At 43.0% G+C, this 12,389-nt stretch overlaps 1 protein-coding gene across 5 annotated transcripts in view; it reads left to right on the forward strand.

Moving 5' to 3' along the window:
- LOC6052895 (innexin shaking-B) overlaps window positions 1-12,389 on the forward strand; it is a 243,815-nt gene that overhangs the window by 44,456 nt on the left and 186,970 nt on the right. The gene's annotated exons all lie outside the window — the stretch shown is intronic.

Raw genomic sequence — 12,389 nt, forward strand, 5'->3', positions numbered from 1 at the left:
CTTAAACCACTTATAACTAAGCCAAATGTGCTCAGATCGTTTCGCGATGTTCTACAAAGTTGTTCACCATAGTAAAATCTATAAACACCTCGGACGGAATGTTATTTGGGTAAAGTTTGGAATTTTAATGCAATAAAATGTAAAAACTGGTGTTTTCTCTATACTAACGAGCCCAAAATCCAATACAAACTTCAAACCGAGTGGGCTACTCGAATTCTTAACCAAAATGGCTGAAATTTTCAGGAGAGCATCTATAGATATACGCCTATCCGACCTAGCTCAACTTTTTGCTTTTTTAGCGCACCCTAGTCCCCCAATCGGAACAATCGTGAGGTAGCGGCTTCTCCAGATTGTTGTCACCTTTTTCGAAATGGCCAGTATTGCAAACCATGAGTTGTGATACCAATATTGCCAAAACTCGTAGGTTCAATAGATGTCTTCCCGGGAAAACTTTTCTTTAGGGCATTGGCCACTGCAGCTTTTGGCCAACTTTTTCTAAATTGCCATTTTCATTACCAATATCAAAACCCGATTTAATCCCACCTGGGGTGAGACAGAGCCTTTCTTACTAAAGAATATAACAATGGTAGAACTTTTTTTCAATTCATAACATCGACTTTGTTTATTTATAACGTCAGCACAAAAGAAAGTCTTATGATGAAAGCAAAGTATTATAAATGATATGATTTCCAAAAGAAATAAAAAACGCAATTTTCACCAAAAGAAAATATTCAATCGTACAATATGCTTGTACGTTTGTAATCAAACAAGCGTTTATGCCAAACGCGATCATAGCAAGTTTCCCATGCGCCATTGACAATGCACACCGCGGTTTTGGTTTTTTAGCTTCGGTGAAACGCGTGTGCCGCAGGGGAAGCTAGCCTAAGAAGCTTCTAAGAAAGTGACAGAGTCAGAGATAGCTATTTTCAACAACCGCACCACTACACACTCAATCGCGAGAACCTTAGGTAGAAAGCCATTGGCGTCGCCAGCATTGAAAACTTCGAAAACGATATAAACGATGAAAGCTTGGAAAGCTCCTATTGGAATCCAATGAACCCTGTTAGATAAACTTACGACAAATGAAGTCTACATTTAGGCGTTTTTAAGAGCGCACGAAAAACAAATTGATTGTAGCCGGATGAATGTCCTATGTCACAAAAGTTTTTGAATAAACATTGGACAGATATGCAAAAACGGACAGGGCAAAAGAAACCGAAAAGCTACGATATCTTACATGTTGTAGAAAACATCGGTAGACAAGCTACTACAAACGAGTATAAGTCGAGCCAGCAAATATGTGCGCCAGCATTCTCGCGCCAGTATTCGAAGCTCAACTTGACAACTTGGCGACGAAGCGTCGATGCAGTGTGATTTTTTGACGATTTTTCCGCTTAAAATTCATGCTGAGTCGACATATTTACGAAGATGAAAATGACGTCCTGGCTTAAAGTAAAACCTATACCTTTCTTTAGTAAGAAAGGCAAAAGTAAATCGTTCTAAAAATTGATCGGGATTGTCGATCGATGTCAAATTTGTTTCAGATGCTCACTCATGGTCTGTACTATGAATGTAGCAAGAAATTTTGAATAAAATCAGAAATGAAAAACGTTGGTGAAGGTCACCAGGTGGGCTTTTACCTTTTTTTAGGGATTTTTTTTCTTTTGGTAGGTTAATCAAATGGCTCTAACTCCAGAACCAGATTATGGATCTGGATGAAAATTTGGGAGGTTGTAGAGCTCGAAAAATGCAATTTTTGAGATAAATAAAAAATATGAAAATGAAAAAAATTGACCATATTTTCATTTGAAAACTGTGAATTTTGTTGAAAAGTCTGGCCGCATCCGAAAACAGATGGATATTTCGAAATTTGCGTGGCAACTCGCCCAGGTTCAGCACACTAGCTTTCATCTGCACTCAGAAAAATCGAAATCGGATTTATGGGAGCTGAGAACGGCGCGACACAAAATTTTGCAAAATTTTACCACATACGAACATCACTCGACCTCCACGGAATTTATTTTCTCAAAATTCGAGGATTCGAGATAGACGAGTTCTGTCAAGGTGAATCGATAGAGCGTCGAAAATCGATGCAGTGTGATTTTTTGACGATTTTTCCGCTTAAAATTCATGCTGAGTCGACATATTTACGAAGATGAAAATGACGTCCTGGCTTAAAGTAAAACCTATACCTTTCTTTAGTAAGAAAGGCAAAAAGTAAATCGTTCTAAAAATTGATCGGGATTGCCGATCGATGTCAAATTTGTTTCAGATGCTCACTCATGGTCTGTACTATGAATGTAGCAAGAAATTTTGAATAAAATCAGAAATGAAAAACGTTGGTGAAGGTCACCAGGTGGGCTTTTACCTTTTTTTAGGGATTTTTTTTCTTTTGGTAGGTTAATCAAATGGCTCTAACTCCAGAACCAGATTATGGATCTGGATGAAAATTTGGGAGGTTGTAGAGCTCGAAAAATGCAATTTTTGAGATAAAAAAAAATATGAAAATGAAAAAAATTGACCATATTTTCATTTGAAAACTGTGTATTTTGTTGAAAAGTCTGGCCGCATCCGAAAACAGATGGATATTTCGAAATTTGCGTGGCAACTCGCCCAGGTTCAGCACACTAGCTTTCATCTGCACTCAGAAAAATCGAAATCGGATTTATGGGAGCTGAGAACGGCGCGACACAAAATTTTGCAAAATTTTACCACATACGAACATCACTCGACCTCCACGGAATTTATTTTCTCAAAATTCGAGGATTCGAGATAGACGAGTTCTGTCAAGGTGAATCGATAGAGCGTCGAAAATCGATGCAGTGTGATTTTTTGACGATTTTTCCGCTTAAAATTCATGCTGAATCGACATATTTACGAAGATGAAAATGACGTCCTGGCTTAAAGTAAAACCTATACCTTTCTTTAGTAAGAAAGGCAAAAAGTAAATCGTTCTAAAAATTGATCGGGATTGCCGATCGATGTCAAATTTGTTTCAGATGCTCACTCATGGTCTGTACTATGAATGTAGCAAGAAATTTTGAATAAAATCAGAAATGAAAAACGTTGGTGAAGGTCACCAGGTGGGCTTTTACCTTGTTTTAGGGATTTTTTTTCTTTTGGTAGGTTAATCAAATGGCTCTAACTCCAGAACCAGATTATGGATCTGGATGAAAATTTGGGAGGTTGTAGAGCTCGAAAAATGCAATTTTTGAGATAAATAAAAAATATGAAAATGAAAAAAATGACCATATTTTCATTTGATAACTGTGAATTTTGTTGAAAAGTCTGGCCGCATCCGAAAACAGATGGATATTTCGAAATTTGCGTGGCAACTCGCCCAGGTTCAGCACACTAGCTTTCATCTGCACTCAGAAAAATCGAAATCGGATTTATGGGAGCTGAGAACGGCGCGACACAAAATTTTGCAAAATTTTACCACATACGAACATCACTCGACCTCCACGGAATTTATTTTCTCAAAATTCGAGGATTCGAGATAGACGAGTTCTGTCAAGGTGAATCGATAGAGCGTCGAAAATCGATGCAGTGTGATTTTTTGACGATTTTTCCGCTTAAAATTCATGCTGAATCGACATATTTACGAAGATGAAAATGACGTCCTGGCTTAAAGTAAAACCTATACCTTTCTTTAGTAAGAAAGGCAAAACCATGAAATTTGATACCAATATTGCCCAAAATCGTATGGTTCGGTAAATGTCCTCCCGGGGCAACCTCCCTGAGGGCACCGGCCACTTCAGGTTGTAGCCAATACTGTCAAATTGGCCATTTTAATCACCAGTCACCCAAACGAAAAATATATCTCAAAATCTGCAACAGTGAATTTGCTGCAGAAAATGTTATATTTTATTACATTTTTTGCAGCAAGCCCATAGATCATTTTTGCCCGCGTGTAAACACGTCAGCGATCTGCAGTTCTCACCAACACATAGAATAGGGACGTGGCGTTACATCGTGCTGCCACCTGGTTTTTTTAAGCGCAAGAGTGGAAAAGTGCTGAGTCATCGTCTAAAAATAGACGGCGTCCTATCTCGCCCAGCAAAATAAAGTCGATAAAGTAGTCGGTTTCGATGGAGAAAAAGTGGAAAACGTGGTCTAAAAATAGCGACGCCATCCCCCTATGCTGGCGCGTCCCCGAGCAACAATCTAGAGAGAACATTATGTTCGCGCTCTGTCCCTCACCATTCATCAAGCGTCCATAGCGCGGTGGTAGCGTGTCGGATCAGCAACCTAGAAGTTGATGGTTCAATCCTCGTTCTGTTAAGGTTTTTTTTCTGCAATACAATCAATCTGCCGTCGGTAATGTCGATAATTGTCGGTAACGGGCAAAAATGTCATACCCCTATATCGCAAAAAATGCATGAGGACAGTTTTCATGCAGATTCTGATATACTTTCATGCTGCCATGCATAAAAATCATGCGACCGCCGTTTGGGTGTATCAAAATCCAAGAAGTTTGATACCCATGTTGTCCAGTCTCGTATGGCCTTCCATCGGAACACCCCTGAGGAATCTGGCCACTCCGGGTCTTGTGGCCAGAATATTTCGTTGGCTCTCAATTATTCTGGCTGGCCTGCCTCCGCTTGGTCTGCTCCTAGCTCCGGGCTAGCTGCTTTTCGGCCAACTGCTTCTGGGCCTCCAGGCCATCTGCTCCCAGGTTCAGGTTGTTGTTTACTCCTCGGCATCCAACGATAGAATGATTTCCCAGGGTTGACGGAGCGGGGTTATATTGGCTTAGAATGGAGACGGATGTCCCGCCCCTTTGCGCCGGTTATCCCATTCCTACGTCATTCGCTTTTTGATGCACTGGTGGGAATGGGAAGTCGTAAAGGCAGCATTTTTGCCAACGATTTTCATTCGATCGTCATCGTTCGAACCGACAACATCGTAGCAGCAGCAGCAGCAGCGGAAAAAAATCAACGACTGGAGGAAATCAAGAGCTAGCTCCGAGAAGAAGAAACACGCCAGCGTGAGCGTGAAATTGCTGCCAAAACGACGTCGAAAGAGAAAAACAAGGCCTACTTGGATGGACGCTCGAGAAGATGGCCACAAGAATCAAATTCTGCTGCAATTTAACAAAATGGCGCTTTTCAGCGCCAACGAAAAATTCACGAAAGAGTTATTGTTTCAAATGATTCATGCACTGCTTCTGCTGCATTTTTAAAGCTTTTGACGCTTAACAATTTTCGCTTGCAAGTGTCAACGGTCAATCGATCGCAGTTGGCCTTGAGCAAGCAAGCGCGTGCTTTGACCCACGCAAAAAATCTTTCCGCTCTCTGATTGGCTGTTTTGTTATGCCGTGGAGTCGTGAAGGCAGCATTTTTGCCAACGATTTTCATTCCATCGTCATCGTCAACGATCGTAGTTGAGCCTTGAACAATTGCTCAAAATCATATGGTTCAGTAAATGTCCTCTCGAGAGAACCTCCCTGAGGGCACCGGCCACTCCAGGTTGTGGCCAATACTGTCAAAATGGTTTTTTTTCATTACCAGTATTTTAAAACATGAATTTTGATACCCATATTGCCCAAAATCGTATGGTTCGGTAAATGTCCTCCCGGAAGAACCTCCCTGAGGACACCGGCCACTCCAGGTTGTGGCCAATACTGTCAAAATGGCCATTTGCATTACCAGTATTTAAAATCATGAATTTTGATACCCATATTGCCCAAAATCGTTTAGTTCGTTAAATGTCCACCCGGGACAACCTCCCTGAGGGCACCGGCCATTCCAGGTTGTAGCCAATACTGTCAAAATGGCCATTTTCATCACCAGTATCAAAATCCAAGAAGTTTGATACCCATGTTGTCCAGTCTCGTATGGCCTTCCATCGGAACACCCCTGAGGGTTCTGGCCACTCCGGGTCTTGTGGCCGGAATGTTCCGGCTGGCCTGCCTCCGCTTGGGCTGCACCTAGCTCCAGGCCAGCTGCTTTACAGCCAACTGCTTCTGGGCCTCCAGGCCATCTGCTTCCAGGTCCAGGTTGTTGTTTACTTCTCGGCGTCCAGCGATAGAATGATTTTCTTGGGCTGATCGAGCGGGGTTTATATTGGCTCGAAATGGTGACGCAACAGTGCCTTGTTGCGTCGCAGACTACTTCCCCAGTACCAAGCATGCAACATTTCGTAACGCGCGACATTTTTCGGTTTTCTGGATTGACACCTCACCAGAATAGAGCCCTTAGGACAAAGTTCTTTGTAAAAATGTCACTCGATTATCTCCGGTCTGGACAAACGGATTTTGACCGTATTAGTCACATTCAATCCGTCTTGGGGTCCCATAGGTCAAAATCAGCAAGTTTAGTTAAGTACTTCAAAATTTGGCGTAGTTCCGGAAGATTGTAAAAAGGGTGGTTTGAGCAAGAAAACATATCATGTTATACATTGTCAGAAAGGGTATTGAAGAGACCTTTCCAATGAACCTAAAACAGGCCTGCCCAACGTCCGGCCCAGGGGCCGGATCCGGCCCGTGAAGCCATTTCATCCGGCCCGCGACGGCTTTTCAAAAATGTTCTATGACCGGCCCTGTTCATGAACTGTTCATGAAATATTCAATAAATAAACGGAGTGTTTAAATTAAAAAAATAAGCTTGAGATTAAATATTCACGCAAGCAAAAATTTAACGAGAAAAAATTTGGTTTTTTATTTGTTTTGTTTTTTTTTGCTATAAAATGTTACTAATTCAACGTATTATTTGGATTTTGCCTTTGTATTTTTAAAGATTTTTGTTTCAAAATCTAACATTCTTCATGTTTGAATTTAATTCTTATCATTTCTATATTGATGACTTCAGAATTAATCAATTAACTGAAAAATGGCTTAAAAAAATAAAATTATCCATTTCGTGAGAATGTGAAATAAAACTGAAGTTTTTCTTTTTTTAGGAACTTGATTAAAATTGATTTTAAAATTCAAATATCGTTTTTTTCAGAACATCTTTTCAGTGATAAACTCGTGTTTGAAAAAAAAGCGTTTTAAAAGCAAATTATTAAGACCGAAGAAAAAATAGCTGCAAATATTTTTAAAATATTGAAATGTTAAAATGAGTCAATAAATCTGGGAGCATAAAATATATGACACGTTCTTCAGTATATTTTTCATAAACTTCGATAGTTTAAAGTTGGTTTAAAAAAGTTCAATGAACTAAACATGAAAACTACTCAATATATATTTTTCTACACGTTTTAAAATTTGTCTGTTTCAAATCTTTTAAAATGTTTTATAAAATATATTTCAACAACGCAAAAACTGTTTTTTTTTTGTTTCATTACGCTTGGATCCAAATTATTTGGATCCAAATTTCGTTTAGATAGTTTTTGTCAAGCTTCATTGATTTCTTTTATACATGGTTGTGTTGGCATTCATGCTTTTAAAAATAACTTGCAACGACCATTTAAATTTGAATGTTTTTGCCTTTTTTTACTAATTTTTAAATTAATTATATCAAGGTATTGAATAGCAATCTACAAAACCAATAACAATAAATGAAAAAAAAAAAACTAAATGAAAATAAAACAAATAAACACATTTTTCAATGTTTTGGTTCTTATTTTCAACACTAGTTTATTCATTTGATTACATGAAAAGAACCTATAATACCCCGTTCGCACGGGCGAGTTATAGCCGGTTATAAGACCAAAAGTGGTTATAACTCTTAAAACCGGCTATAACTCTGGTTTTGCCCATACAACGAGCTGTCAAATTAAAACCGGTTTTAAGAGTTATAACCAAGTTAAAACTGCTCGAAAAGGGAACTCGACTACTTGAAAACTCATAGTAGCCTTTGGAAACATTTGAAAACGTCCAACATTGACAGGAACAAAACAACGTTTTTTCACTGTTTCTTTGCTGAATTACACCAGCTTATCGGCGCGTCCCAGTTCCAGAGCAAGTTCCACAGTGGACAGTGCACCGTGGCAAGGAACTATCGAAAGAACTTGGTTTGAAATCTTTTTTTTAGTTGCGAGATTAGCAGTTCGGAAGCATTTTATTGATCCGATACGCTCTTGCAGATTTTGCCCTGGAATTCATCGCCATTGCCCGCGGATCCAGTGCCGCCTAATGCCCAAAAACCTGAGTGGACATACACATGGACGTGTGCAAGATGTGTTCCAGTAGAAATCCGATTTCGCATTTCGCTCGGTGCATGTTGTAGAACTGAACTGGTTTTCCAAGTAGATCTTCGTTTCGACTATCAGAACGTTTTCACCAACAAGTTCCCTATCGATAATTTTTCAGAGTCTTGCGGGAAGGTGGCCTAGATCTCGGAACACTTGCCAAACCCCGGATTCACTAGCACTACGGATCGGCCTTACCGTTTAAATCCATCGGATGCAGATCGGTCACCGGCGCGGTCCAATGATCCGAGGATTTGGCGCGTCCTGGCGGGAGCGACAGGCTCACGTGCTTTAGCGGGGCATGCTACGGACTCGATGCTCTGCTGCTGTTGCTGGTGACTCGCGCTGCTGCTGCTGTTCCACGGCGGATGGAGGCTGACGCAGACTACGCTCCTGGCCGATTCTCGCGATCAAGTGTGCTGCTTTTGGTCGGACTCTCGGGCCACCTGGCACAAACTCTGCCTGTTTGCAGAACTCCTACGCTGGTGGTACTTCGCTGGGACACGTGGCACTCAAGCTTGGTACTTCCAGACGCCGGTGAGGTCCACTAGCTAGGAGATTTTATGCGTCTCCTACAAACAACACCTGCCGATCACTGTCGGAGTGCTCGCCAGCGATGCTGGTTGGATACGGTGGGGTCCAATGGCTCACGTGGTCCAGATGCAGGTCACGTGTCGCGAGTCGATCGCTGGATGGGTTGAATGCTGACGAACGTCGATGGTGTTCCAGTGGCTCAAGATCGAAAACAAAGAATTCTACGGACGATACCACGTGACCGTGGGGACGGCTTAGCGGAGCAGCGAGGCAGGTTTCTCGTCGACGTTCGTGTCCTATGGCTTGGAGAGGATGGTGGGGCGTCCTTTTCTTCCGCCAGCCAAAGTGACGGCCAGCTTTTATTTGATTTGTTCAGTACGTTCCAGTTTCGTTGAAGTTCTTTTAAAATTCTATAATAAAAGATGATGCTTTGGGGGTCTAGGGGATTCTAAGATGAACAATTTCGCAACGCTGTTTAGGGTGACTCGAAAACCTCGTCTTGAGCTACACATTGCAGGAGCGCGGTCGTCTCCTGGCGATTGCTTATCACGGTGGTACTGTTGGTGGGTGAGGTGCATTACTCGCAAACGTCCATTCGCATAATACTCAAGAATTTTTTTGGTTAGGCGCAGTACTTCGCTGGACATCCCGATCGGGGTTAGGGAATGTAGCGGTCTTCCGGTAATCCTAACAAATTAGAAAAGCAATTCTTATTTACTATAAGCACATAGTTTGTTCCATTCATTCTTGGCCATTTTCAGCCGGTAGGGTCGACGTAGAACACGTGTTCGTTGTTGTCTAACTCGCCTCACTTCTTCTATGTAGGACTTGGAATCTGGCTCTAGCAGACCAAACGTCTTGAGTTAAATCCTTGACGGCACTTGGTTCAGTGCGTTCAGCATAAGCTGACCAGCCGGCTTCCGGAGATGCTTCCGGCGTTAACAATTTAATAGTATCATTGTACTTATGGCCCCTTTCCCCCATCTTTTTTGTATGAAGCGTGAATATCCCCCCTTCCCCCCCCCCCAACCCCCGTCAAACTACTCGCAGACTTTATTAAACTTTATCATGCGACCCGTATAAATTTGTTCGGTTGGTTTTTTCGAGTCCCATCATGGTCAGGTGCAGCTGTTCAGCCGGTCTATGTATCTGGATGTAATGCTTGTCGAGGTAGATTCGTCCAAAAAACATCGGAGTTTGATCGCCATTTCAACATCTTTTTTAAGCTCCATCGGGGACCTGCTTCAACTCAGTCTCAATTTTCATCACCAGAAGCAACACCTTTTCCAATTCCTCATCGTGATCCTTCCTGACGGCTCATAACGCGGGCGTGATGGTAGAACTTGTTCTTTTCCAGCCTGAATACTTGGATCTTCAGGCGACCTTCCAGAAAGTCGTCGAGGCAAAGCCCTCAGCATAAAGGCGCGACCTTTCGAAAGGACAAATGGGCGTCAGTTGGGTCGTGAAGAACGTCTAATATGTTTTCCGGAATCATCTTTATAGAAACAGCAAACTAGCTCCAACTGGCCAACAATCAAAAATAAATTCTGTAAATGAAGTTAGTCAAAACAAATCGAACTTATGAAAATTGGATTTTAAAATACCTGCCATCCTGCCCAAATCCAGAAGCGAAAAAAGGTCAAAAACCCGGCCCTTACCGGACAGAGTGCCAACAATGGTCAAATTCCGCATCACCGTAAAAAATCGAAAATATTTGAAAACGCTAAATAATCACAGCCTGCTGTAATCTGTCAAAATAGTTAAAACCGTTAAAACCTCTCGGGCCCGTGCGAACGGGTTGGTTTTAACTTGGTTATAACTTATATCCATTTCGTTAAAACCGGCTATAACTCGCCCGTGCGAACGGGGTATAAGAATAATTTTACGAAAAAAATGTTTACTTTTTCAATTTTTTATCAAACATTGGTGGCAGTGCGTGGCCGAATGGTTACGCTGTCCGCTTTGTAAGCGGATGATTCTGGGTTCGATTCCCATCTGCTCCAACCTTCCATCGGATGAGGAAGTAAAATGTCGGTCCCGGCCTTGGTTGTTAGGCCGTTAAGTCATTCCAGGTGTAGGAGTCGCCTCCATGCCATAAGTACAAACAACACACCAAACCAAGCCTACTCCGGTGGAATCGCTGGCGGCGGTTGGACTCGCAATCCAAAGGTCGTCAGTTCAAACACTGGGGTGGAAGGTTCCTTGGAGTAGAAAGAGGTTTGGGTGCTCTCCCCATTCAAGCCTTCGGACTCCTAGGTTCGAGCAGAAACTTGCAATAGAGACCACAAAAGACCCGGGGGTCGTTAATGTGGATGGTTTGATTTTTTTTGATTTTTGGTTCCGGCCCGTCACTGCTTCAGAAAAATCAGATCTGGCCCGCAGGGTCAAAAGGTTGGGCACCCCTGTACTACACAGAAGAAAAAAATGTGAATTTACTCCACACGGAAAAAATTAATCACATGTAAACTCAGTTGTTACCTGCTGGATCAGACGGACCCTGAAACGCCCCTGCCGGTTGGTCTTAGAGCCACGACCGACAGGGGTGGGCCTCGGCCTCTTTTTACGCGCTGGCGGGCAAAGGGACAAGAACAAGAGCCTTAATTTCAAGGGGGCTCGCCATCAAAACACTAAACGCCTAAACACAAAAGAGTTTCATGGTAAAACGTTTATTGCACTTACGATTCTGTGTGTGTGGGGGAATATGGCTGGCCGGTTGGTGCTGGCGACGCTGCTGCTGCTGCTAGTGTCGACGGGGCATCCGCGCACGTGCTCCACGTACGGTCGTCGACGATCTCCTGCTCTCGAGCTCGCGCTTCCAGCTTCGGGGTGCGGGCCGTCCTCCAAAACAGTTTCGGCCTCGTGCACACGCCGGGTGTTCATGCGGGGGTGGATGCGCGTGTTCTCTCGTGCCGGGCTGTGTCGCAAATCATGCAGCGACGGGTACGCCGGCCTCTGGTTCGTCTTCGGCCACGAACGCTCGCGGGATGCTTGTGGCAGGCTTTGGGCAGGGGTGCTCGAACTTGGACGCGTCGCAGGAGGTAATTTCCTCAGCGCGACGACGGCGCGGCAGGAGGTTAGATCCTCAGCGCACCGAATGGCTTAGGGACGCCGGAGCGACCTCGTCAGTGGGCACCGCTCGGCGGTGCAGCACTTGATCGACGGACCAAAAGCTTCAAAACCGGGCGTTTAAGCTACAACCACTGGGTCCTGTCGTGGGTGGTTGATCGGGCCGAGATTAGCAATGGGGAATGAGGACTACTGGGGCAGCACGTGGGTGGTTCGCCAGTTCGGCAATTACCTGATTTTCTCGTTCAACGCGCAGTTCTCTTACTTTTCCGTACAGTTTTGCGGGCCAATCACTGGTAAAACTTTGGACAAACTGAAATAGACGGTCAGTTGTCTCGCTCAGGACTTGGTGCACTTCTGCGCTCGGTGATAGGCAAATCGGAAAAGACCTTTTAATTTCGCTATGGCCACCAGTAACCCTCCTCGGCTCTCGATCCCACACTCGCTCTCTTTTTTACCCCTTTTTCGTGCAGATCTCGCGAATAATCAACCCTTGCAGCAAATCTCGTTACAGACTCTGCTTCGTGTGTTAACACTTAAATGGCTATGGTTTGCGATCTGTGATGTTTAGTTTTAACCTAACTGTGCTCCAATTTATTTATTAGTTTGTGTTTTAATTTACTTTAAGTTTTACATAAAGACGCTTAAAAAGA

This window comes from Culex quinquefasciatus, chromosome 3 (assembly GCF_015732765.1).
Source record: "Culex quinquefasciatus strain JHB chromosome 3, VPISU_Cqui_1.0_pri_paternal, whole genome shotgun sequence".
Classification (NCBI taxonomy): domain Eukaryota; kingdom Metazoa; phylum Arthropoda; class Insecta; order Diptera; family Culicidae; genus Culex; species Culex quinquefasciatus.